The sequence below is a fragment of the Lepidothrix coronata genome, unplaced genomic scaffold (genome assembly GCF_001604755.1).
Source record: "Lepidothrix coronata isolate B3197 unplaced genomic scaffold, Lepidothrix_coronata-1.0 Scaffold172, whole genome shotgun sequence".
Classification (NCBI taxonomy): Eukaryota; Metazoa; Chordata; class Aves; order Passeriformes; family Pipridae; genus Lepidothrix; species Lepidothrix coronata.
In genome coordinates this window covers 251907-276362 of record NW_016690352.1, presented here as the reverse complement: position 1 = coordinate 276362, position 24456 = coordinate 251907, and the positions used below count along the sequence as shown (strand labels likewise).

Here is a 24456-nt window from a genome sequence, read left to right as displayed (position 1 = left end):
TTGAAGGGCTGATGGTTCTGTTGTTACTATGAGCCACAATAGAGCATCCAAGTCTTACCCACTGTTGTTTCTCTGAGTGAGCAAAATGCAGCATCTTGAGGAACTTGTGTATAATTTGTGTATTAAGCAGTTGCCAAGGGTGTCTTGCAGGTGGATGTGAGCTGATGTGAGGATATGATGTGTATTTTTCTAATCAGTATTCTTCTGGTGAAACTTCAGAATCTTTGTTTTTCAGCAAGAATGTTTGGATGCGTAATGCTCTTCAAGTGTATCATTTAAAAACACATTACCCAGCTTTTTGGAAACAAGTCTTACAGAACTTCTAACAGACAGGAAAATGGATTTCTGTGTTGTTTTGATCTGTCTTCAGTGTGCAAGAGCACAAAAATATGGTTACAGGCATTTTGTTTATAAGTCTTCACATTTATCAAAGTGGAATTCATAAATTTGTTATTTCTACTTAAGACTTTTCCCCTCTTTATTCTTCAGATAGAGATGTTATATCATTGCTGTTTTCCTGATTATCTTGCGTCTTCCGAAGATCCCATCAACAAAATTACTTACAGTATATTTTATGCTCCTCACCATTTACTTCGTCTGCAGGATGCAGTGAGCAGTCATGCCTTAAGTTGATTTAAATATCTGTCAAATAAGAAAAATAGTTGGAAAAATCAAGTAAGCACCATTCTGTTATAACATGCTACTCTGTTCAGTCTCTATTTTCATTAATATTTGAACTCTAGTATGAGATGCATAATACATTTTTGGAGAGGGCGGTGCGATATTCACCATGGGTGGTGTACTGGCTAATAATTTGGAAGTCATTTCGGAAGTGCCTCATTTTTTCACGTGCAAAACGAATGTAATGCTGTTTACCCTGGACATTTTTAGATCTACCATTGGGAAAAATACATAGAAAAGTTGGGAAATACAGGGGTTATTAGACACATGCTTTAGATGGCGAGGACCACAGGGATTTCTGTAGATGCTTGCTACATACATTACTTCAGTTCCCTCTGCATGCTGATGACACATAAGGCAAAGTGTAACTTCTTTCCTTTGTCAGGCTGCTAATAACTTCTGTGAGCCTTGTAGCAGTGAAAAGTGTATTGAAGGAGGTTGTTTGCAAGAGGTATTACCCTTTGGTTTCCTTGGAAACATGAAACATGATTTACAAATATTGACTTGAGAAAGCTTCAGCTTAGAGGAAATCCTAAACTGTTGGTTCAGACTTTTAAATTAATATCTCCAAAGAGTTCAGTCTGTGTTGAAAGTCACTTTATGAAGTCCATTATAAATGATATTTATAGTAGTTCTGGGTTTCTGTGCTTCTTGGTGTAATAGCCAATTCTGAATGCTGGAGGACTAGAGAGAATGTGAGTTTTGCTGGAAAAGGGGTACTGAACTGGGATCCCTGGCTCCAGTTTCACCTGTGTTAAATAACTCGCACTAGAGTCAACAAACTGATGCTCTTGAAAGTGAGAGCTTTGGTGCCTCCCTCATAGCTGATGGACTGTGACCTGGAATGCTTTCTTGTTGGTGAGGTTCAGACACTATAAATCATCATTCATGTATTGTAAACATTTTTAAACTCCCTGGAGGGTGGTTTGAATGCTCTTTGTTACATTCATGTAAGTGACTGTGTGATAAGCCTAAGTAATTTCCATTTACCGGGTAGCTTATTTTTATTGTATAGGAATTTTCATATAGTCTTATTTTTAAAGACTGCTGATCATAATTTGATCTTGTTGGGCTCGTTAAGTGTTTCAAAACGAAGGCTCCTTTATCCCTGGAGCATGGTTATCCTGAAGCTGGTGTTAAGATTCATGCTGGGGGGTGGAAAGGGGCATCAATATGGGAGAAAAAACATACAGCACAAGTGTTGCATACATGCTGTGAGTGCTGGGTTGTATAAAGGGTGGAGAGAGATTGCTTCTGTGCACTCATTAATGAGGAACAGGTCTTGGTTCAGTTAATCTCACCAAAATGCTGCTGGATGTGGTTTTATTGGTGCTTCTCTTAGTGTCAGTGCTGGCTTATGTGGTCCCTGTTGCCACCCATCTCCTGTGGTGCCTGTCCCTCTGTCACTCACACAGCTTCTGCTGTCAGCGGACTGAGTTGGATAAAGAAACTGCTCTGTTTTGGTTTTCCTCATTTATTCTTGTGTTATTTTCCCAGTTCACCCCCCAAAATAGCTGTGGCTGCGCAGGAGCAGATCAGGTGGTTGGAGGCAGGAAAGCACCTCTAGCCATTCCCAAAGTTAGGAGTGTGACAGCTTTATATCCCCTGTGTTCTTAATCCAGAGGAGAACACCTCCAGAGCAGAGATGAGATGAGATCTTGGATTTTCCTGCAGAAAAGCCATGTGTGTTTGTCTGCTGCTTGTCATGCTAGTTGATTCATGGCCATGAGGAGGTAGCAAGGCACAGCTTTTAAGAAGGTATGATGTATTAGGTTGAAAAAATTATGTACTTTGAAAGAATGTGAACATTCAAGTCTGTGCTGCTGTTTTAGATCTGGATAAGGCTGTGTATCAAGTTGTTGGATTCTTTTCCCCCAACATATCTTTCAAGTTTTATGCAAAATATCACTACTGCTTAAGAACTGCACTTTGCTTGGTGATTGTAAAGGTGTTTATGGTGAGCTGCCTAAGGTGGCCTTATGTGGCTATGTTTATTAAGGCGGGATAAACCTAAGTCTGCCTTCATCTGGGGTTGCAGGAGGATTTTATACTGGAAGTAGGAGGTGGGATGCAGGCAGGCAGCTGCACAGATGCTTGTAGGGATCAGGTCCTCAATATCCAGAGGCACTGGTAGTGTAGGCAAGCAATGATTGCTGAAACCTGTAGGTCAGTGTGTCACAGATAAGGCAGCTAAATCTGTGGGCTGTATGTCTTGTGGGATTTAACATTAAGAACAAATAGGAGACCACAGAAGCCTTTAGTGCATGGGCTAAGCCATGCTACTGTTCTCATCAAGCCAGTTTAACTAAGGGGAAATGTTTTGCCTAATGCTTTTGTAAATCATGCCTAACATCCTGAAGGTTACAAAGATGTTTGTGGATGCTAAGGAAGTATTCAGCTGTATTGTTTTTCACCGGCTGGTTCTAGCAGGTGAGGGCAGCTTGCTCTTGACTTGCGACATGCAATGGCTGTGGATTACAGTGGCAGAGGAACTTTCTCTGTGGAAAGAGAAGGTTCATATGCAGAAAAGATGGAGTGGAAAATGGCAATGCTGCAGAATCTCAGATGGAGACTCCTGTTGTTGGCAACTTGTGTACAGTCATTCGTTGAGGATTGTGAGTATGCTTCAAAAATTGAGTACGATGGTTTAGGATGCCAAACACAAGTACTAATAAAAAGATAATTATATAAAATGAACTGTAGTTCTTTGTGTAACCAGATAAACTGTGTGGATTACTACACAGTCAGTCAAGATGGGAACAAGGATTTACAGCACAAGAGTCCTGCTAAAATTAGAATTGGTTTTATGTGAAGCCACTGTGCCAAGACAAACTGAATTTCGTACTGCAGGATTGTTTGTAAGATAAATGCCTCCACAGAATATGGAGAGAAGTCACTAAGTTACTTAAACTTAAAAGGACGAAGCAATAACTGCAGTGAAGGTGTATAGAGAATTCTCAGAGTACAAAAATAGAAGATGAAAATGTATGATATGGCAGTATGAAAGGTTTTTAATTTTATAATATGATGAGTGTCTTCTGAATATCACTCACATTAAGTGATTAGACTAGTAGCCATATAATTAAGGTGTGCAGCCTCTAAGGGAGAAGCTGGGAAAGAATACACCCTTAGACCTATTGCTCTTTTCTAGTTTTATTCTGATTTTTTAGGGTATGACCAGTAAATTGGTAGTTGCGAAAACTCAGTCCTGTAGAAACATCAAGGGAGCATTATGCTTGCTGTTTTTCTGGCAGAATATTGATACTGTTTTCAGTTTTAGACTCCTTGTTGTTTCTAGCAAGTATAGGTAGGTTTTAGGAATAGCTATGTGAAATGTATTTAGCTGTTGCTTGTATAATACTGGAGGTTGAGAGCACCTCTCAGCTTTGTGGCAGCTCCAAAGCAGCTCCAGTACAGCATCAGTGTCAGTTCTCAGATATGTTGGCTCTTATTCTAGGTTGTATTGGCTTCTGGGAATAAAGTGATGAAAGAAGAGAGAGATGACATTAGCTACAGATAAAGAGAAATATCAATTCAAGTAGGAAGTATCTCTTTCTTACCTTCAGTCTGTAATGTGTGTGAATCTCTGACTATCAGCAGGTTCTCTTACCAGGCATCAGAGCTACAAGGTTTTAAAGCTTTCTGGACAGAGCACTTGTATTATCTGTAGCTCAATATGATGAAAGAAAGAGGTATTTCTGCTAGAGGAAAGATGGAGACTTCTGTTTTCAGCTCCATGACAAGATGTTTTTCACATTGAAGCTGAAATCATTATTTGAAGTGTTCAAGACTAGGCTGGATGGGGCTTTGAGCAACCTGGTTTAGTGGAAGGTATCCATGCCCATGGCAGGGGTGTTGGAACTAATTGATCTTCAAAGGCCCTTCCAACCCAAGCCACTCTGTGATTCTAACTGAGAGGTGTTAGTGTGGAGATGCCAACTCCTTCAAATCAGAACGAACCAGTTCATGTCTTCCAATGTAAGTTTGTCACCAAGCTGCTATTGCTGCCTGTGAGGTTAAAGCCAGCGGGCAAATGGCTTCCACTGAGAAAGGAAAGGGTGAGGAAGAGAAATTATGACAAAATTGGCAAAGCCTCGAGAGTCATTCTCACTGACTGACAGGAGCTAATTATTCTGGACTTATGTTTCTGATTTACTTGGTCTGGGTTCTGTCTGACTGGAAAATACACTCACCGAACAACAATATACTGGACTAAGCATAGGTAAATGTTGAAGTTACTGAGAGAATGGCAAATACTGGGTTTAAGAGAGAAAGACTCATTTGGCAAATGGCAAGTGAAAAAAACCCCCAGTTTTAATGTACTCTTAAAAGATTACAAATCTGAGATACTGCCAGACGTCCTCTTTAGTTAGCAAACTACAGAAGCATGTCTGTGCAAAATGAGAAATGTGTTTGCTTGGCTAGCTTTTCTGAACTGAAACATTATAGGTGTTGTGAAATACTGTAGAATGTACAAATGAACACGTTGTCAAGAAAATCACATTGCAACACATGGGGTAGTTTATACACCTTGGTGCACCTCACTTAGTCATAGCGGCAGTCACAAGCTTAAGAATGTTGAGCTTTTGGGGACAAGACTTAGGAATCTAGTTCTAATTGCAGCATTATAAGTATTTCTCTATGTGTGGTGGGGTGAGATGGAGGTGGTGGGAGAGAAAGGAGGGGAAGCATCTGCTTCTTACTCAGCTAAAGGTGTTTTGGGTTTTTTTCTGAAATTAATCAGTAATTGAACTAAAGAGGGGAAGAGCTGGGGAATGAGATGAGCAAGTGAGAAAGGGGAGCTGCTGGAGGACCAAAGGAATGGCTTTTGGTAGTGGGGTAATGGGAGATAGAGTAGACCACAGCATCTGGAAGCTTCACAGTGAATATGAGAACTGGTTGGGTTCCCGCTTGCCAGTAGGCTATTCAGGGGAATAACAACTAATAACGTAGAACAGCAAGGACAGCAAGACCCAGGTGCACTTGCCTAACACCAGGGAAAGAGGGAATAAGGTTGTGCTTTTCAGAAGTTTTGAAGTACTGCAGGTGCTGCAGTGGAAGTGCCAGGGTGCCACTTGTGTCAGTGCATGGGAAATATTGAAAATATGCATTGGTGGGCTTTTTAATTCCCAGCTGAAGAGCCTGTGCTTCTGCAGGGGTACACCTGTGTTGTTTGGGTGTAAGGGCAGCTCTTTGCCCAGAGTTGTGCACCCACACAGCATCTGGCTCTTTCCTGACTCTATCGCCCTTTCTGTTGGGTAGCAGAAGAAGCTCTATCCTTGCGGCATCTGGAGAGCACAGCTCTCTGAACCAGAGGTTCATCTCAGCTGGAGCTGAGGTACTGTACAAATAGACAAAAGACTGTGGCATAGGGAAAAAAAGTGTGTTAACCTTGGATTTACTAAAAGTTCAAAGAGTGAAGTTTTCACTGTTTACAGAGTAGATAGAGTATCTATTAAAGAAAATAAAACACTGCATGTCAAGCAGCCGCCAACTGTGCTTTCAAAAAGTCGAGCTTTTTAATTTGCAAGCAGCAGGGACGTTGCATAGTGGACTTTCAGTTCTGTCACTAGCAGCTGTTTCCATGGGGAGTGTTATTTTGGTGTGCACTGAATGTCACTATGGCTAAACTGAAGTTATTCCTTCATAGTTTCGTATTTATGCAAGAACTTTTTAGGAGAGTCATCTATAAGGAATACTTCTCATTACCATCCTATGCTTATTTATAAACACACACACACACCATTTCGTATTTATGGATTTATAATAGTGAAAGATCCTGTGGTTTGTAGATAGTCTGGGGGCCTTCTTTGCTGACTTCTTTTCTTAGATACTTAAGATCACTTTCTTTCCTGCAGATTTTCATGGTTTATCATTTTGTGTGGGCTTCAAGTTAAAAAAAAGATTAATTTTTTTTTCTTTTAAATACTTGACAATTTGATCTGAATTTGTTTCCTCATCAGTAATAGAAGCACAACAGATAGAGGGCTCCATTTATATCATGCAGGTGATACCAAAGGAACTAAATTCATACTGATGCTTTCATTTCCCTCTATAAGAAAATAGGTAACTTCAATGGGAAAAAAAATGGTGCAAACCCAGGAAAATACAGGGACTCAGCGTTGTTCATCTTGTCCAAGTTTAATATGTAGAAGAAAATACTGATTCTAGCTTGCACTTATATTCTTCATAGGACTTAGGAGTTTCTTCTGTCTTGTTGCTTGCCCTTCCCTCTGTGTGTATAATTTCTTTCTCCCTTTTTTGTGGCCTTGTTATACTCTCCGTTTTGTTTGGGATTTGAAATCTAACTGGGTAATTGGGCAACAGCCTTCTCCAAATTGATTTCTCAGTGACTAACTTCTGTTGCTCCTCTTTGTCATCTCTGCTGTAAATTAATGATGCAATAGCATACAGAGGAAGATAAAGACTGGGAAGTGTGGGAGTGTAGGCAAGAGCTTTCCCTTTCCATCCCTGGTATGGGTTGCGTGAATCTGGAAATGGTATTAGTGTTTATTTTTCTCCTATTCAAATATTGATGATAATACTTGGAGGAGATGAGTATTGTTATAAAGGTACTAAAACTGAAGGTTGTGTTAGATTGGCTTGAGACAGTCTGGATGAGGACTACAGGTGCAGAGTTGTTTCAGCTCATTTACTGAAATAGTAAAGTTAGCCTGAAAATTTACCCAGAGTATCTGTAGTTGGGAACTGAAAAAGTGGGTCTGCTTTTGAAACATCAGCTCCTGGTATTAGTCTTCATATTGAGACATTGAGAAATGGTGTGTGTTTGTGTGTTTATAAATAAGCATAGGATGGTAATGAGAAGCATTCCTTATAGATGGCTCTCCTAAAAAGTTCTTGCATAAGTAAGTAATTGGAGAGAGTTATTACCCTTCCACATCTGGGAGGTACTGAGAGGCAACCAAAGAAATTATTACTTTTGCATCATTTGCCTTTTTACTTGCAGGAATAAAACTTGGTTCAGTGTCAATGCAAGAGAGTAGTTACCCTTTTTCAAAAAGTGCTGCCTTCATTTTTATCAGTACAAACTGTGAGTGATGTCAGATGTGGCTCACATCATGTCACTTTAAAGGTTTACAAATTTTACCTGGATAATGGTTTCAGACAGATGAAAATTGATTCAGGTTTTAACTCTTGCAAATTGTAGCATAGCAGTGACAAGGAGCTGAAATCTAGGAGAGGCTGACTTTGGATATTATGTGATTTTTGTCAGTGTTTCTGCTAGAGTGAAGGGAGGAAGAACAAATTCAATCTTTCTCTGCAGATATCAAATATATGAATACTTACCCTATTTGTGTTTACCGCATCAGTACTCCATTAAACTGAAATTAGAAAAGTAAAGTCTTTCATGTTTTCTGTCTTTAAACTGAGTTATATCAGAGTTACAGTGCAGCCAAATGGATTATTCCTGTTCAGTAAGTCTTTCAGAAAGTGTATGAATACTATAATCAACCCGTTTGCCAAGATCTTTCATACAAGTTTTTTATAATTAAATCAGTACCCAAAGCACACTTCAGTTTTGTTAACAGTAGTGCCTGATCAGAAGGCTCTGAAGAATAACACAGAGTATATGGGTGGTCCCTTCGAATAGAAGCCAATCTCCTCATTTGGGTCTATCCAAAGACTCAGTGACTGTAAATTGTGTAATTTGCTTGGAGAACACAAAAGCTATTCAATTATGTTAATCAGTGGTTCTGCATCATCACAAAGTTGATCTCTGCTTTTCTTGTTCTGTGGGAGAATTTTGTCTTTAAGTGCATCATAGATACTTCATTTTCAAGTAATTTATTTGTTCTATTTGTAGAAGCCCTGGTGATAGGTCAGGATGCCCTTATGATAGGTGTTCCACAAACAAATTTCTAAGAATGGCAAGTGTGAGACACCTAGGCATAGATGGACACAAGCAGACTAATGGAGGAACACGCAGGAGAGCAGTGAGGGGATACTTATAACAAAAAAACTCCCCAAACAACCAACCACCCAAACAAGTCAAAACAAGTGGAAAAACAACCTAAGTTTTAGCACATCAACATCATGGAAAAGAAAGTTTGAATGTGGACAAATCTTTTTTGTGGCTACAAAATGTACCATATAGTGTGTAGATATATATATAAATGTGTATTCTATTGATGTTATACTTCTATATATAGATAAATACAGTCTTTTCTGTGTGTTTTACCCATTCTTCATTTGATTGTTGCTGTTGTACAAGAACTGCCTTGTTCTTTTCTGGGTGTCTGTCATTTCAGTACAACGGGTGCTTGCACAGCAAAGGAGCCTGTGATAGTTCACTGCTCTCGCTGGCTCTTTGCTCTTCTTGACCTGCTCTTGTTTCTCCTCTGTACTCAGAAAGCAGCTCCTTGCATTAGATCTACTCGAGATGCATCAAGATGACTTTTCCCTTAGATTTTAAAATCGTTTCCATGCTTTATGGTTGGGTGTGATTTTTGTTTTGTGTTCCCCCTCTCCTCCCCTCTCGTGTCTTCGTTTTTGTAGCCATTCATTTTCCTCCTGTTTTACGTGATTGGTATTTAGACCAAAGGATACGTGCATACCAATCTGTCATCTTTGCTCAAACTTTTTATTTGTCAAGGAGACAACTTTGCCTCTTACTGTGTGTTGAGTATTTTCTGGTCTCTGTCTTCACTGTGCCGGTCTTGGAGACTTTGAGTCTTCCTGGGTACAGACTTAATCTGAAGTTGGGCTTAATGATGAGTGCTCAAAACTGCTCCCCCCACCCCCAGCAACCTGCTAACCAACCCATCAGTAAAAGTTGAAAAAGATTTCAGATTACCAGAATCTGGGTGGAGGGGAGACAGGAGGCACTGAGGTGAAAAGGTAAGGACTTTGCTCCCTCTGAAAGTGCAGAGCACATCTCTCCATGGCAGCTGCTGTGCTTTTTGGCATGCTTCTCATGTTGTTGCTGTAGCCTGCTCTGTGGATGGGGAGGATGCTGGCAGGCTGGACTGGTCCTGCTGGGTTTGCAGCCCTGTGGGCAGGAGGGGAGGTTTTTGGGTGGCTGTGTCACATGGAAAAGAAGACTCCTAGTGCAGCACTGCTGCAAGAGCAGGGAAGGTGAAATATGATACTGGATGGTCGGCAACTAAGATGAAAAAAAAAAAAGGGAGGGGTGGCAAAAGACAGTGTTAACAGTTTCATGGCAGCCGGGAGGTTTTTGCAGAAGTCTGGAAAGTTTATGACAGTTGTTGATAATAGCATGCAAATCCTTATGCTTAACAAAGCTTTAGTCAGCTATCAAGTGACATTAGCTACTGACATGGTGCTTAACTCATATGCCACAACGTGTATAGCTGAACAACAAATGTAAAAAGGAGACTGCTTCAAGTCACATTTTTTTGCTGAAAATGCTATCAAAGAGGTTGAAATGCTTGCCTTTTTTTTTTTCCTCCCCCTCCTCATTACTGCATGTATAAGGAGGTCTTCAGGCAAGAGTGACTTGCTCAGGACTGGTTCTTCATCCAAGGTGTTTTCTGTGATGTGCTGTGATAGTTTGGTCCCTGTGGTTCTGTGGTGTTGGTGCTCTGTGTGCCAGAGCTTTCAGCATCCTGTGAGATGGCCTTTGCATGACTGGTGCTTCCAAGCTTGCTCCTTCACATCTGATTCACACAGCAGCCAGGGCATTGAAACTGAATCCTGCTATGTTGGAAGTAAAAAAGAGAGTCGGTTGTGGACTGTTTTTAGAAAAAACATAGCAGACAAAGAATTTCCTCAAGGAGTCCAGAACAAGATTTTGTACTTCTGTACATCTCTGGGGGAGTGGTGGGAGAGAGGAGGCCACATTGGGCATGCTAGGGCCAGCCTGTATTTCAGAGATCACTTATATTTTCACTGGTGGTAACTGATAGCTTTGTTTTTCAGATACGTAACTTGAAAATGGGTGAAGAAATTCCTAGTATTTCTTGGATAGTTTCAGAAGTAAAATTGGTTCTGGGGTAGGTGGTGGCTCTACTGCATCTCTGATATTCACCTTCATTTTTCTTTGCCATTCAGTTGCCTTACAGATGTGTGTAACTTCAGTTGGAGTTAGAAACTTGGACAAGTTCAAGGTCAGACTTTTCCCGAACATGACCTTCTCTTTCTCAGGCATGAGCAAGCTCTGCCAGATAGATATCTTACTTGGTAATTACTTCTGTTCATCAGTAACAAATGTCATCATCATGGCTGGGCTTTGCGAACGAAGATTGGGGAAAGGTCTCTACCCATGTTTGACACAAGCACTCTGGTGGCTAAATAGGCCAATACAAGACAGGCATGTCCGGTGGCAAAAGGCACAGCAGAAAGACTCCTTAGGTGGTAAGTTCTGCAAGATACGATTCTTTCTGCATTGTCTTTTCTCCTCGAGAGTGATCCTGCGTGCTTTCTTAAAGGCATCAGCAGCGTTATAGATGGTGTGTCTCCAGACCTCCCGATTGGAGGCCAGAGTAGACCAGTTCTGTTGATCAATGTGGCCAAGGCTGAGATGTTGTTTCAGGGAGTCCTTGTACCTTCTCTTCGGGGCTCCTCTCATGCGGCAGCCGGTAGCAAGTTCACCATAAAGCAAAATTTTAGGGAGGCGGTGGTCCTTCATCCTTGAGACGTGTCCTGCCCAGCGCAACCGTGTTTTCAGCAACATGGCCTCAATACTTGTGACTGCTGCTTGTTCTAGAACAGATGTATTGGTTACATAATCTGACCAGTGGATGTTAAGGATTGTACAGAGACAGCGTTGATGGAAGTGTTCTAGGACTCACAGGTGGTGGTGGTAGATGACCCATGATTCAGATCCATATAAGAGAGTAGACAGCACTATGGCTCTGTAAACACTGATCTTTTTCCTTTTAAGTGTTTATTTTGCCAAACTCTTTTATGAAGCTTTCCGAAAGCACTATATGCCTTTGCTAACCTGTTGCTATCTCTCCGTCAATCTTACCGTCCGAGGAGATGAGGCTACCTAACAAATGTAGTAAGATACTAAAGCCCTTTTAATGCTCACTTGGAACAAGTTGATAAAACCTGATGGAAATAAGCCAGAGATGAATCGAGCACAGTTTGTTAGAAATACTGCAGCAGTTCACAGTAGTTTGAGTGTTGCCCATCAGCCTTGTTCTCCCCTCTTCTACTCAAAAGTACCTCTGCCATGCTGCAGAGAAGTGGAAATGCTTTGTGAGTCCAGTGGTACATATTTCTCCTTTAGCTTCCTCTATAGACCTTCAACCATCATCAACCTTCATCATCCTGGAGTTTTTGGCAGCATTCTGCTTTGTTCAGTCTGAGCCAAGCCCTCTGGTTGCTCCTCTGCAGACTTCAGGGAGATGTGCTGGTGGTGGCAGGTGTCCGTCTCCGTACTCTGTGCTCTTAAACATCAGAAGTGATGTTAAGTGCCAGGAGACTACTGAGCCTCTTTGGTTTTTATTTAATTTTGACTTAAAGAATGGGCCTTAATGGCCAGTCTTCGTGAGCGAAGATTTGGGAAAGGTCATTAACCCTTCGAGCCTGCGCAGTGGATTTTTTAGGTGAGACACAGCGTGCGCTGAACTGAGCCCACCCTTTAATCCTGAGGTTCATCTGCTGGGGCCGAGTGAAACTCGGACAGTGGCAGTGAGGGTCTCAGAACGTAGGTTTGTTTAGAGTGACCTTCTCTTAGATGGATTGCCTCACAGGGCTAATGAGCTCCATCTGCCCGGGGGGCCGGGAATCGAACCCGGGTCGCAGCGGTGAGAGTCCTGCACCCTAACCACTAGACCACCAGAGGCCCCCTTAGATGTAAATACTAAAGATCCTTCCACTAGTGGTCCTTGACCTCTGTCTTCATCCCTCTCTTTGTCCCCCAAGGAATTAAAATCCTAAGTATTTTGTGCAAACGATTTTTTCTCTGGGTGGTTCTCTTCCAAGTGCCCAGTAACTCTGTCACCTTGCAGACTTCGAGGGTGAAAGTTGAGAAGGCTAATACAGAAAATATTGAATAAAAAGCCCCAAAGAGAGCGGTGTAGTTGTGGTATTTGATATATCGCCACAACAAGGCCTGAGTAAAGGATAAAGGTTTCTGAAAACTGGATTTGCATAACATGCAAAGGATGGTTACCAGATCAGTCAGGCACTGATGATCTACATGCACATGTAAATCTTCTCTTTAGTCACTCTTTTCTTTCCTTTTGGTCTGAATTCCTGTGCTGTTCCATGATTTGGTGGAGTTATTAAAAAACCCAAAACAACTTACTTGGTATTTTTTCCCCTTCTGATTCCTCTTCTCCTTCTACTGAAAAGTTTATCTGGCCAATTAATGAATTTCCTTTATTCTTAAGAGAAGCTCATAAAGGGGAAATTTCTTCTCCTGTGAGCGGTGAATGTGAGGTGATTGCCAGAGCATTGTTCTTCTAAATAGCTTATTCTTCTGTATGGATGGACACTTCTCCCCCCCCTCCCCATTTTTAGAGCACTGATTAAGTGATAATTTGCCTTTAGGCTTCTGTGAATACCCATAAGGTAATCCACTGCCAGTTCGCTGGTGGGTTTGGTAGTCTGGGCAGAGAACCAGCAAACTCGTGCACTGAAGGTCAGATGAAAAATGTAACCGAGTTTTCCTCGGAGACTGTATGAATCCCTTAGTCCATCCTTTCCTCTGTGCAATGTCACCAGTTTTCAGCTAGTGTTTGAAGTGTCAAGGAGAAGATAGATCACCATGGTGAAGTGATTGGATCGGTATACCTGGCTCACATGTAACTTCTGTGATGCAGAAGTGCCCAGCAACAGGGCTGCGCTGGCACAGAGGTTTTGGATGACCTGAGTGCACAGCTGTAGGAGGAGATAAACCAACAGCCTCTGCTGAGGTTGATGTTGCTGGACTTCCTCACACAGAGTGCTGTGTCCAGAGCTGGAGAAGCGAGACCTCTGGAGATCCATTATCATCTCCCCGCAGCTTCTCCAAGGCGTGAGGTACATGTTTTGTGTTTCTCAGAGCACGTGGAGAGTTTGGTATATGGGATTGGCAAGTCTGGCCAACTAGACTTGCTGCCTCCCCGAGGAACTCTCTCCCCTCTCCTGTGCACTCTCACTTGGTGCAGCTGGGTTGCTTCCCAGCTGCTGCTTCTGCTGCTCTCTTCCCTGCAGTGAAAGGCTTGTGAATCTTGTTGTTGACCTCTTTCCTTTGCTAGGAGGTTGATGCATCTCCAGCACAGCCTTTGTGCCTTCAGAAGAAATGTTACTTGCTTCTCTGGCCAGTAGCTCAGCATTCAGTGCCCTAGTTGCAGTGTCCTGCTGGGATTGTATAATTTGTGCCAGTGAGCCATTTCGGCGGCAATGACTGCTTAGTGGGCAGTTCCCAGCATCTTTGCCGTGTTCTTTTAGTAATGGTTCCTAGGTGATGTAAAAAGCTTGCTTCACCTTAGACTTGAAGTGGTCCTGTGTCACACTTGACAACCTGCATGGCTGGAGACATCTGAGCAGTTCTGTTGTTCCGGGCTCTGGTCATCCTGACTGAGCAGTTCCCACCTGCAATAACCTACCGAGTGAATGACTGTAGAAAATTCTACCAATGGTATTGGGCTTTCAGCTGGGGATTAGTTTCTTTTGTGGTACAAAACTCTAAGAAGTATTTACAGAAAAGGTGCAATCTCTGAAAGCATTCACAGAAGTCAGCAGTTGTGCAGAAGACTGCTCTCCCAGGGTAGCCCTAAAGCATTAGAGTAAGTGTGCTGGTTTAAAGGTAAACCAGCAGGGGAATTGAACTCAACTCAAAAGAGAGACCACAAGTCAGAATAACAATTTAATAAAACAACACAACAAGTATGATTATACAGACAAACAACCGGCTTCAATCCACAAAAACCCAAATGTACAACCCAGCACCCTGGGACATGAACAAAACGGTGTTCCCTGGGCCCCCCCCGAGTCCAAAGTAAAGGGAGAGTGGAAAAACCTGCTGGTGGGAGAGCTGTTGCAGTCCGGTCAAAATGGTGATTGCAGTCCAGTCGAGGGTGGTGGTCTTAGTCTGACTGAGAGCGGTGAGCTGTAGTCCTCCTCTGGATCCCACGAGTGGTAAAAAGGTTCCAAAACTCCAAGTTTATATATTCTCCAGTTCAGGCAGGAATGCTCAGTCCTTCCCTCAGAGCAGGGAATTCCATAAAAGGGTATGAGGATGCTCAGTCCTTCCCTCAGAGCAGGGAATTCCATAAAAGGGTATGAGGATACTCAGTCCTTCCCTCAGAGCGGGGAATTCCATAAAAGGGTATGAGGACTGGAACATCTACAGGCTTCTACTGCTAACAATTTCTGGGAGATGGCATGGAAGGCTATAAAATACACAGTTTTGGGTTACACCCATACCATGATGAACTGGTCTCAACTGTCCTAACTAGGACAGTAAGTAATGGTTGTTTTGTTAAAAGTAGGAATATTTCCTTAGGAGCCCCTTCTTGGGAAGGGTCCTTTTCAGTCTATGCAGCCATGAGATAGGTGACCAGGTTACCCTGCCATGGTGCTGTCCTGATGACTTTCAGGCATGAATGTCACAGCTGCTCTTAAGACTAGGAAGGAATTTGTCCAGTTCCTTCCTATTTCATGGTGTCTATTCAAACCAGTCATCTCTGAATTTATTTCTGAACATCATGAGTTAAAACTTCAGAAAACTTCTTGGTCATTTTGACTTGGAATGAGAAATAGGCTCCAATACATAGCAGCTTTAGCGATATCTCTGAAGCATCTGAAGTGGAGAGATGATTTGGAAGATGATCTGTTTGGTACTGAGAGCGTTAACTTAGATTTCTCACATACATTCAGTACAAACCTTTTTGTCTTATGAAACCTCCTTTAGTATTGATTCCATGACCATTGCCAGAGCAGTGATGCTTTCTGTCTGCATCATCACACCTGGGCTCAGGTTAACACCTTACATGGGTGACTCATGTCCTTGGTATATTTGATCCTGAAAAGATGTGGAGTGGTCATGGGCCAAAAAAGCATGTTGACTGTGTTACCTCATCAGTAAGTGCAATTTCAGGTTGCTCCTCTGCGTCTCGAGATGCACAAGTGAGGTGCTGAAGTCCTCTGAAACACAGCTCTGCGAGCTTGGGTAGATGCAGTTGTGGCAACACTGCTCTTTAGGCTCAGTCTGAACTGCTCTTTAGGCTCAGTCTGGAGGCAGGGCTGTGGAGTTGTGATGTGTCATAGGCACTTGCACTCTGTGCTGATTTGTGCATTGAGATGCAAAAGCACTGATTGTAAAATATCCCCCAGTGATTTACCATCTTGTTGGAGCAGGCTTGCCATTACAGATGTCCTTATAAAGAACTTGCTGATATGCATTTAAGTTTATTTAAGAAAGTTTATTTAACTTAGGTAATCTTGATTATTTTGCACTGTTAAGCAGGCTGAACCTCCACTTCCTCCAGCTCCTGGTCGGATCAGAGGTGCTTTGGATGCTTTCACTCTTGCAGGCTTTTCTTTACTGTCCTGTTGGATTTTTGTGTGCCCCCATAGCTTTTTACATCTCTTGTTAGTCAGCATCTCCAGAGTCTCCTAAAGTTATGGCAGAATAGCAACAGTGTGGAATTTAGGCTTGCTTGTCAGTTTGGGGTTTGTCCCCAGGTTTTCTGGACAGGAATGCTTTTGTTCTGAAGTGGACTTAGAACAGCAGCACTGGGAGCATTTTTGTAGCTTATTGCTTTGCTGTCCACTTGCTTGTATTTTTAAGGGTATCTCTGCAGTCGTAACTTTTAGGTTGTCTTAGTTCTCATAGGGAAGATTAGCTTCTGCAGAACCAGATTACACAGGTGAAGTTTTCCTACTTGCCAGGAGTGGACAGATGTGTCAATTTTTCAGATTTTGTGTTTGAAAGAGAATTTTTTTTCTTTTTTTTTCCCATGCAGTCAAAATGAAAGTGAACATTCAGAGTTGGGGTACAGAAAATAATAAACTCTCCTTTTCTACCTGGAACAGGACTGCTGCTTCTGCCAACTGACCTCTTTGAGAGAGCCAGCAAAGTTGTCAAGCCCATCTGTTTTCATCCACTGACACAGTGCACTGAGACAGCTGGAGGTGTAGGCACACAAGCAAGTGAGGGAGAGCGGAGAGGGTGGGTTTATTTTTCCTTCCTTTGCTCCCTGAGCAGCAGAAATTTTTTCTTCCTCATTGACAGCATCCTCATTTCAACCCTAGTGAGGTTCTGATAGATGATCTGAAGGGGCTGTAAACTTCTCAGCTGGAAATATTGAAGGGGCACCTCAACATTTGTCATCTAAAAAAAACTGGTCTCAGCCACACATGCATGTGACTCAGTGTCAAGCTACTGTGACTGACTGGGTTGCTGGGGGTAGGTGAAAGTGTGGCCATCAGGGGCTGAAGGCAGGGTCCTTGATTTAAACGGCAAAATGGAAATTTTTTTTCTGAAGTAGAGGTCAGAAATGCCAAGGCTGCTGTTAGCTGACTCAATTGTGCAGGAGATGATCAGAAAAGTGGTGCTACCCAGAAGTAGAACACACATCATTTATAATTTATCAGTATATAGGAAAACACATTTAATGTCCTGCTGTGCAATGTATCTGCTACAGGATCACTAAAGAGGGATAAGATGCTCTGCTTGTTCTTTTAATTCACCTCTTTTCACCTAGTTAGAAAGAAGTTGCTTTTGTTCTTTATTGTCCACTTAATCTAAGAGCTTTATTTCCTATGTTTGTATCTGCAGGTTTAGAAGAGTGAATGACGCATAGGAGCTTGCCTTGAGGATTACATATTTGCCACCACAGCATATTTTAAAGGTGTACCATGAACTTCATATTGCAGGCAATTAGTGAAAACTGTTATTTCTGAGACATGAAAATGTGATTAACTGTAGGTGGCCTGAAGGAGCATGCTGGCAGCCTCTCATCTGGCTTAGGGAAGAGGCAGGATGTTTTGGACATAGGCACAGAAGTGCTATCTCACTGCAACATGTAGTTCATGGAACTAGACAGAGTTGTGGCATGACTGCATTCGGGGGTCACAATGGTGAGGGATGTCATGATTCAACCTGATGTAGCATGGGAGCCTCGGTGGGAAGCCGCTGTGTTTGTAAGAAGTGGAGTAACCACAACTGCCAGTGGTCTTGAAAGATTCCACTGTGGCTTTCATTATGAATAGCAGGAATGGCTGCTGAAAGCTTGGGTTAAAAAATAAAAATGGAGATACCAGCAGGAGACACCTTGTGAAGGAGACATGAGTTCTGTCTCCCAATAACAATAAAAATTTTTGTTTCTGCATCTGTAATGGTTGCTGTAAGACAGAAAAGGATCAAAGATCAAATAATTCCAAAACACCAATTAAATTAATGTGGGGGAGGAGTGGGGAAAAGGGAGGACCACCGTAGTTTTGGTTTATTTCAGTAGACTTGAAGAGGATGGACTCCTTACAGACTGCTGCTCGTTTTATTAGATTAAAAGGCATCTCCTGTCAGTGGTTTTGGTCTTTTGCAGGAATCAGATGGGTTTGTTTTTGTTTTAAAATGCTTTCTGAAAATGATAGGCTGCATTAGCCCAACTCTGTTGAAATAATGTCTTAATAATTTGACTGCTGTACAAATACATCTCACTTGCAACCTGACTTGGAATTTAGACTGAAACTGTTAAACAAACTCCAAGTTTTGCAGTAATTTTTATTTTGTACAAGGGATGTATTTTTCTGTCTTAAGTGAATGGAAAACCCTGGAAGTTACACAAATCAATGTGATGTGTGTTTTGCACTGTAGGTAGATTATATTTATGCATAAAGCATCAGACGTGAATTTCGCAGTCTTTGGCTATGAAAACAAATGAGGCATATGAGCCAGGATTTTTGGCTGATGTTATTGTGAAACAAAGTGTCAGTTTTGCCTTCTCAACATCATTTATGTGAAAATGGTTTAAATTGCCAAAGATAAATTAAGGGTTTTTAGCCAAGTTTTTCTACTGCAAATCTGTTTCTCTACCATGATGGAGGCATGGATTTTGCTTTTAACCTGCTATATTATTCCACATAAGAGGTGATATTAATCAGCTTTTGAAAGAAGTTTTGCTTTCTTTGTTGGCTTTTCATTCTGCAGTCTGTTAATATCTTTACTCTTTCTAGTCTTGGGTATCTTTTTCTGGTGTGTTACTGTGAATGCTTAAAAGGATTCTGGCCTTTCTGGTACTAGGTTCAGTCCTGCCTTTTGTTTCTTCCATGTAAGTATGAATTCTATGAGATCGCTTTCATTTCGTATCTCTCAGCTGGGCTTGCCTTGATCTGTAGGGCTGGGTACCTGGGTGCCAAAACTCAGTGCGTAGTGCTGCTTCTGCTACACCTGTGGCATCTCTCCTGGCTCTGCTTGCCCCTCCCAGGGAGTCAGAAAAAGGGCAGCCTGCCCCGCCACCCTTTGCTAACCTGCCACGAGCTCAGCTGATGAATTGCATAAGCACAGTGTGTGAAATCAGTGTCGAAGGGAAAGCATGGGGTGGGGGGAGCGCAGGGTAAGTTGCTGCACATTTATGGTTTTGTTCTTATTTGGTGTTTTTTGGTGTTTTATGTTGGAGGGGAGTTTGAGAAAACTTAGCAAACAGTTAGTTCTGAACTTCACTGGTGTTACGTGCTTCCTTAGGGGTCAGGGAAGTGCAGACCTGTGCTTGGTTTGGTCACTGCTGGGTTTGAATTATAAGCACGGCCTGAGGGTTACGTGCAAGATAAATCCCCTTCAGTGGGGAGGGAGGTACAAAGAGATCGAATCTGTCTGATCTACACCTCATTTTGTAACTGAGTAACTAGATTAGCTTCTTTTTACATTGTACCTTGCTCTTGCCCAGTGTTCACACATAACCTGTAGTTATGGGTGGTCTATATTACTGATGACTTGGTTAAATGTAGCTGTCACATTCATAAAATGTCTTGATGTGTTACCGAGCTGATGACAGCTTTGCAGAGAATGTGAAATTCCCTTATATACGTTGTTTATGTGGCTTTTTGACTTATCGTGTAATAAGTCTCTGGGGACCAGCATGTGTAAGAACCCCTTTCTCTTCCTCTTTGATACCTTTCCTTTTGTGATTAGAAAAATTACTTGAATTACTGGAGTTCTTCTCACATTAAGAGACTGTTATTGGCAACACGTTTTCCATAGGAGCTTTGTACTTTGGACGTGCTGAATTTGCCCGGACCTCTGTTTACTGTAGAGCACAGTGCAAATCACTCATGCCTAGGCGTCTTCTGAACAGCGGGGATCATTGTAATTTGTGTGCTAAGAAATGAATTTTGCAGCTGGCTTGTGTTTTGTCTTTTGGAGAGTTCACTGAACAGTTTCTAGCTGCCTTCTTGTGTTTGTAAATTTACCTGACACCGGAAGTGCCCAAAACCATGTTTGAGTTTGTTTTTTTTTTTTTTCTTTTGCTCCCCTGTAGTACAGATCTGAAGCTGCTGGGTTGGAAAACTTTGATATTGCAAAGCAATGCAAATATTTAGGGGGCTGTGATACCATAAAATCTATTACAACAATTTAGTCTTGTAATGTCTGAATTAAAGTTCAGAGTACCATTTTGCATTGACTCCCAAACCTTCTGAAAGCCACAGGAGTCTTTAAGATTTCTTGATGATGTGCTTCCCAGCCTTAAAGATGAGCTTTGAGAGCAATAGCTTGCGTAAAATCTGACTACTTTAAGGCACCTCCAGGTGGATGCATAACATTAACATCTGAGAAACCCAGCATCTTCTGAAAATCCTGACTGACCGTGTGGGTTTTGTTTTATTTTTTAATGTTCTTGGGGTTTGGATTTTTGACTGTAGGCTCCAGCAACTGACAAAGTTGAGACTACTTGTCCAGAGCTTTCCATTTGGGTATTTAGCTTCAGAAAGCATTCAAGGATTGTTTGGGTTTGGGCTCAGAGATCTAGAACTTAAAAACGGGCTGATAGACTGAGATTTGATTTTTGCATGTCCAGAGTGACTTCTCCTACCTGCCCTGAAGTCTGAGGGCAGAAGTAATGCTCTACCTTAAGAGCCTGTAAGTGAATGTGAAAGGTGCCATCCCTTTGCCAAATTGAAGAGTAGATGGTCTGAAGACAGATAGAAATACCAGTAATGAAAGCTTCCTTTGGGGAGGATCTTCAAAGGTGTTTTGGTGGTGATGGTGACAGTCATGATTGAAAAGAATTAATTTAGTTCTGGACACAGTTACCTTTCTGCTTCTTCCTATGCTTCAGGATTGGGCAGAAAGCTCTAATCTTTGTCTTTTTCCAAGCCAGATTCTGTTTTCCAGGCACAGCCCAAGTGTGGGAACTCTGATGCTGAATGGTAGGTGCTTCGTTCTGAAGTGACCGCAGGAGAGTTAGGATGGAGGTGCTTGTGTGACTCTGGGGTTAAGACTGTCCAATTTAACACCCTGTCATGAATCACATTTCCCACTTTCCTTTTGGAGTATCTTCTGCTCTGAAGACAGGGGCACTGAACTTTATATTGCTTGGTGACCATAAATATCTCCTTTCTCAGTGTTTGGGTCTGTGATATGATAGCCAGTTAACAGTTGTGTTATTTTAAAATTATCTGCTTTTCCTGAAAGACAAAATGAAGCCTGAATGACCCTCGTAGGTGGTGCCTGGTGTTTGTTACCAAATAAATTGCAGTTGCGTCTTCCTGTTTGGGGCTGTTTCCTGTTTTGAATGTGGTGGGGTTGTAGCAAAAGCCTTCTTGACTTTTTTGTTGGTTTACAGATCCTGAAGAGTGGAATTTGGGCATGGCAAGAACACAGGAAGGAGGCAGAAAATTCCTTTTGCAGTTTGTGGAAAACAGTATAGAAGCTCAGAGCTATATTTCCAGATACTTGGGTTGTGATTGCCTTAAAGTACTAATGAAAAAAATAGGGGAAACTGCTTTTATGGTGAGAAATGATTGGATTGAAATGAAATGAGTGTGTTCAGGAAACTATACCTTAAAACTTTTAGAACAGCCTGGAAAAACCGGATCTCCCCAAATGCCTTTTTCCTAGCCATTTAGAAAATTGAAGATGCGCATAGCATGTGTTAATTTTTATACAGCAAGACATCTTGGATAAGGTGAGTGGTAGCTTGCTTTTATCCTCCTCTTTGACTTTTCTCAGTTTCTTGTTACAGACCATCTATTTCCTTAATGATGCTCAGACTCTTCTTGGCCTTGCTGCTTCATCCCTCTTCCCCGAGGTCATTCTCAAATCATCCATGTTCTCATGACTAAGGATAAACAAATGTGCAGACGCATATGAGGGAAGAATGAATGAAATAACTCCAAATCACCCAAACACTGCAGTGCGCACATGTTTTTTCCCAGGAAAGATTTGAGAGACTGAGCTTAAGATAACACGTTTGTTATGTTTCTTTATGTCTTTTTGGAAGATGCTCAGATACTGTAGAACAAAGGACCTGCAATAATTCTATTTGTTTAAATATACTTGTACCTTTTATATTTTGCTTTCTTTATGGTTGGCAGACTTGAGATTGTTCTATAACTGCTTGATCTCTTTTCCTGCCCGGGGCAAACATTTTAAATATACTAACAATGCATGTAACCCTGTTTGAAACTCATACATTTTTTTCTTATTTAGGAACATGCAAACACCAAGAAAAAGCACCAGCATATTGTAAAAGAGGCTTTCTTCTTAATACGTTGGTCTCTGCAATTGTGAAACCCCTTACAGAATAATCATCTAAAATTTCTGTGACAAAGATTTGCCTTCTTAATGCCAAAGCATTTCCTGGATTTAGTTGTATTTGTCAAGACAGTGGCATTTGTTTTGATTTCAAAGCAGCTCAGTTTTCAGCTGGAAGAAGTCTGAAGCTGCATTTTTGATTGAGGACAAGAACCTGGAAAGCTAGCAATACGTTCTTCCTTCTGTGGCAGGCTTCTTATAGAAAGCTGCTGAACTGCTCAACTGTTCTGCACCTTGCTGTGGGCTTTAACCATTTGAACTGTTGATGCTCTGGAAATTATTGCTTTGGAAATTAACTAAATTTGGAGATTATTGCATGAAGGTGGTCTCATGCACACTTTATATCTTTGTTATATAAATATCAAATACAATATTTATATAATATAATATATAAATATATAAAAATATATATATTTAATGCTTCATATTTTAAAAATATTTTAGCAATGTAGGATAGTATCTAGAAGAGAAGGATTTTTAAAATTCAAAATGATTCTTTTGAGAGCAGCTTAGAACTTGCTCTTGATGTATTTTATCTTCTGGCTTTCAGAAGTCATCATACATTAGTTGTGGTTCTTTTTATTCTCAGCCACTACTAGAGGACTCAATAAATACTTCAGTGCTGGGAGGTGATGAATAAGAACCGGAAAATAAGGGAGAGTGGTTCAAAGAAGCAGCAGGAGTCAAGGAGAGTAAAGGGAACCATCAAATATGCAACAGATACTGATCTGGTAATATTAAAGAAACATGTGTTATGTCATGCAATGTGACTTTATTTTAAAAGGGATTTGAAGTACAGAATTACAGAGCCTTGAAATTACCAGATTTAGACTTGTTTCACCTAACTGTGTGCTGGAGGCCATGTCTAGACAAGCCGAAACAGATGGAAAAGATGGGAGCAGTTGTTATTACAGGACCTTATGACCTCTTGAGGGTTGGAGTACACTTTGTGCAGCTGCAGAGGGGCTTCTGGTGTAGCTTCCTCCAGAAGCAGCCTGGTTTATGTGCACCATTGCTCTCCTGAGAACCAGGATAAGCTGATAGTCCCAGCCAACGTGCTGGTAGAGAGTTGGCCTCCGTGTTGTAAGGTGTCTCCAGAGAGGGATACATCTGCAGGGCAGTTCAGCTTTTCTGTCTCTTCTTTTGACTATATTTGAAACTTAGGGTCACTAAACTAATTAGGATAGTTTGGCATTTGGAGGTTATGTGGAGTAAAGCTGATCAGCTTGAAGAGTAGTAGAAGATAGCTTGTTTTGCTGCAGACTTTGTGGTTCTGTGGTATAACTCTTGTTCTCGGTTGCTGCTTTGGCAAAAGATTTGTTGCCCACTAAATTTTCTGAAGTTTAGAGCATATGCAAATTCACTTAAAAATGCTTCTTCCCCTTCTGAGAAAGGTAGGAGGTCTCATTTTATTTATTTACTCTGCACTTGGTTTGTGGAATGATTGTCTCTTTATCTGGCATCCTTTTTTGGCCTGGATATTCCTCAGGGCACAAAGATGAATCATTCATCTCTGCACAGGGTGAGATGCTTCCGTTTTTTAATGAATAATATTGTGGCAGAACTTGTGCTTTGGTTTTTTCCTTGGGAATTACTGCTGTGTAAACGATCAACCAAATAGAATGTAGCTATATAAAAAAATGAATCGCCCCTTGCTTGTTTCGGAGGATGTCACTGTGGGAGTCACAGTGCTACATGCCATTTGCATGCTGTCCATTCAGGATGAAACCTTACAGAGGACCATTGCCCCGGATCCCCTCACCTGGGGCTCTGTCCCTTTTGGGACCTGGAGGGTCAGTGAATTTCATTCTTTAGTTTTCCCACAGCTTACAAGCAGGGTGTGTCGCCTTATAATAAATAGATAATTAGAGCATAGTGTTGTCTACTCTCTTATATGGTTCCGAATCATGGGTCATCTACCGCCACCACCTACGTCTCCTAGAGCACTTCCATCAACGCTGCCTCCGTTCAATCTTAAACATCCACTGGTCAGATTATGTGACCAATACATCTGTTCTAGAGCAAGCCGCTGTCACAAGTATTGAGGCCATGTTACTGAGAACGCAGCTGCGATGGGCAGGGCACGTCTCAAGGATGAAGGA

The 24456-nt window shown here is 41.6% G+C and overlaps 1 protein-coding gene across 6 annotated transcripts in view; it reads left to right on the top strand.

Moving 5' to 3' along the window:
• KLF12 (Kruppel like factor 12) overlaps window positions 1–24456 on the top strand; it is a 245102-nt gene that overhangs the window by 16619 nt on the left and 204027 nt on the right. The window contains exons 1-2 of one of the 6 annotated variants that reach the window (XM_017829996.1): window positions 16634–16771; window positions 17381–17453. The exons of the other annotated variants lie outside the window; for them this stretch is intronic. The gene's annotated coding sequence lies outside the window, so the exon portion shown is untranslated. Of the gene's footprint in view, window positions 1–16633; window positions 16772–17380; window positions 17454–24456 lie in introns of those variants that run through there. 6 annotated transcript variants of the gene reach the window in all.